Source organism: Magallana gigas, chromosome 1 (assembly GCF_963853765.1).
Source record: "Magallana gigas chromosome 1, xbMagGiga1.1, whole genome shotgun sequence".
NCBI lineage: Eukaryota > Metazoa > Mollusca > Bivalvia > Ostreida > Ostreidae > Magallana > Magallana gigas.
This window is the reverse complement of record NC_088853.1, coordinates 41,535,820-41,539,400: the sequence shown is the minus strand read 5'-3', so window position 1 is coordinate 41,539,400 and position 3,581 is coordinate 41,535,820. Positions and strand designations below refer to the sequence as shown.

Below are 3,581 nucleotides of genomic sequence, written 5' to 3'. Positions count from 1 at the left end.
CATTATGAACAAAATATCATTAATGACAACAATAGACATATTTCAGATATCCGGACGCTTCACTTGTCCGGACGATACAACTTGGAAGCGATGCGTTTAGATAACTGGGGCCCCACTGTAAATGCATATTTACAGGACATTTTTGAGCTGAACATATATTCTTTTTAAGGGTTATTCTTTAATTAATTATTGTGTGTATTTAATTCATACAATGTATTCAAAATGAGTAAACAAGTCTAATAATTGTGGAACAAGATATATGTTAGTTTGCCTTCTTGTAGAATAAAAAAATGAACATATGTGTTTGTTGTGTTGTTTCATTTTATCACCTGGTTGACCCTTGTAATGCTCTATTTTTCATTTTAACGTCACAAATAAAAAAAAAAAATAAGTGTTCACCTACATGCTTCTAAAATAAACGCTAATCGCATTGTTATACACGGACGTTCTTGAAGGGAATGACAATTTTACATTGGATGATATAAACATCTTTCACATTAAAAAACGTATTATATGTACATATCCATGATGTTATTTTTTTGTCTCCCGAGAATTACAATATTCACTTCATATTGCGTTATATTTGATTTATTCAAAACTTTCCAACAAAATATATATTTCAAATATATTAATTTACAATAAACTAAACTGGATAGCGTATTGTCCATGTGCCATATACTTTAAAAAGACATAAAGATACTTTGTAATTTGACAGAGCTGATGTAAGTAGATTATTTATCAGACGATTCTAATATTGTGAGCTAGGATTTACATGTTATTAGAACAATGATGCAGGTTACTTCTGTATTGTTCACTCTGGTCATAGTAATGCTCACAGGAGGAATCTCTGCTATCAACTGAATAATAACTGAAAGATGACTGAATGGTACACATATGTCATTCAGTCACATTTCAGTTACCATTCAGTCACCTTTTAATTGACTGAATGGCAGAGATTCATCCTGTGGCTGAATGTGGTGAAGGGATTTAAGTACATGATTTTTCAAATATCGTAAATTGTTCACCATTGACCATAAAAAGTTTTTCTATCTCTACACTTGTCAAAAATATACTAAATTCTATACGATTAGCGGTCTTTTTCCGGTGTTATTTTAAGTCATTTTCATTGAACTGACAAAATATCAATGTTTAAACATTTTAAGACAGATAGAAATAGTAGTGCAATGGAGGATTGGTGGTCAACACATGAACATTCAGATAATTTGAATTTGCAAACTTTCTGCAAACTATTAAAATAATCAATTATATAAATTAAAATTTGAGAAAAAAAAAATATAGCATGCAACGAAAGCAGAAATCTAAAAATAGTTTATGTAACTTTCAGATCTAAAAAAGACACACGTATGAAAGACATTAGTGAAAAAACCGATTAACTTTTAGATATTCAACAGATTACATGTATAGACAAATAAACAAATAATAATGATAAAAAAAGATATAAATCACGCAATCTTAAAGATCTTGAACATTGGCAGCTGATAGGCGGTTGGTGCGATAATACAGAACAGTTTGATGGAATGGTATGCGCATTGGCGGATCACAAGTTCAATATCAGTTCACAGAAAAAATAGAGTGCCTGGCGAAACAGTTTACAGTCAGTTTCCACACGGTCAATGGTCAAATTACTGAAGTTTCAGAAGCGTCTTTCCTCTCTAATGTTAGAGCGGTTTTCTTTTCGCAGGCGATACTTGTCTTCTTGCTCGTGCGCTCTGACGTCACATCACAAACAAAACAGATCATATGTGAACAGTCTCGATTGACGTCATCTTTTGGTAAGTTCTATTGTCAATACAACGAGCTTGTCAGCAAATGCAATTTTAATTAAACTCAATTTATGTGCAATAGCACATGGGGTAAAACATTTTACCAAAACAACTAAATATATATTCAGCGGTTTTTACAAGAGACACATTTTATTTTTTTCTAAATTAAGTGTAAACAAACAAATAAACTTAGCTGCCGCTTCACATGCATAAAATGTATGTTACATATTGGAGGTGTACAATGGCAATCATTCAAAGATATTTGAAAAAAAAAGTTTTACCAGAGGACGTTAAGAAATTCAAGAAAATGTTAGATTAAGTGTATTACGAATATGTGTTAAATACACATAAACATTATTCTGTAAAGTCATTTTTTATTACAAAACGTTCAAACAAGTTAAAATACTGCAAATAATCATTGAAACTATACACAGCTGCTCTTAAACTAAACATGTACGAAAAAAAGATGATAATATACTGTCCACATCGGTCTGGAAATACGGCCGTTATTGGTCACACAGAATATTTTGTAATTGCTCTCCAAACTTCCAACTTCCAAGGGCTTCTGGTGTAGAAGTATAAACTAATATATTGTTTATTCTAAGTAAAGATTTGTGTTCAGGTAAAGACAACCGTTCTTCAATTACAATTGGTTTCCTAAGAAAAAAGGTGAACATAAAACGATAAAAATGAAAGAAAGAGAACTGTATAAAATGTATTCTGGAATTAGTATCATATACACATATTTAAATATGTTCTACCTGCAAATGTCTTTGGTGTACTGCCGGCGGCTGATACATTTTGCAGCAAAGTCTCTTTTCCAATTGACCCCTTTATGTATAATTAAATCCAATGGTAATTTTTATATGATTTTAGGAAATAAAAACAAAAACGAGAGGCCCATGGTCCACATCGATTACCTACACAATAAGTCTTGTATCATTCTATTTTAAAATGTTTAAATATAAAACTCTTTAAAAATATCATATAAGTCTCAGGTATTCCAATATTTGACAATACCTTGAACAATCCTTAGAAAACGAAGCTTACTTTTTAGACGTCATATCTCAGATCTAAGACGCATCAACTGACAAATCCTATTCCTCTATGTCTCAATGTATAACACTACTGGGTATGGAAACCCCTGTCCATAATGTCTGTAATGTCTCTAACTGCTTGCTAAAGTTAAAAATAAGTTTTTAATTATGTTATCGGGTTTTTTTTTAATATAATTATCTAGCAGTTTGTGATACAAAAAGGAACACATCGCAATCAATGGTATTTGCTGTCAGCCATTGTTTCTATTTCTTTTCTGATAAATTGAGAGAGAGAGAGAGAGAGAGAGAGAGAGAGAGAGAGAGAGAGAGTTGTTGATTGTTTTCGGTGGGGGGTGTAAGTCCGGTTCTTTTATACTTTTAACTTTTTTCAGTGTGCATATTTCAGTTTTGTAATTCATATGCATTACTGTACATGTGTAGAATTATCCTCATACATATAACGCAAGGATACAGTTCATGCATTTTAATACCTGTATAGAATACTTGTAACGGGTAACGTAATGACACACATGCATAAACCTAAAACAATGTACTGGTTTTTAAATTAGAAAAAAATATTCTACAGTTTTTTAGATTTGATTTGAAAAATGAAAAATAAAATATAAGAGAGCAATACATTTTAATTCATATGACTGTGTAAAATAATGTTTCACATTTAAATGTTTGAAATTTTTAGAACTGATAAATCATTTTTTTTTTATTTCTGTTTTCTTTACTTGACAGACTGTAAAAGAAACTT

General features: G+C 30.8%; 1 long non-coding RNA gene across 1 annotated transcript; it reads right to left on the bottom strand.

Moving 5' to 3' along the window:
- Positions 1 to 666: 666 nt before the first annotated feature.
- On the bottom strand, positions 667 to 2,944 carry LOC117688199 (uncharacterized). Its single transcript, XR_010712053.1, has 3 exons — positions 2,835 to 2,944; positions 2,546 to 2,615; positions 667 to 2,441 (listed from the first exon to the last, which is right to left on the bottom strand). It is a non-coding gene; the product is annotated as an uncharacterized lncRNA (long non-coding RNA).
- Positions 2,945 to 3,581: the final 637 nt, after the last annotated feature.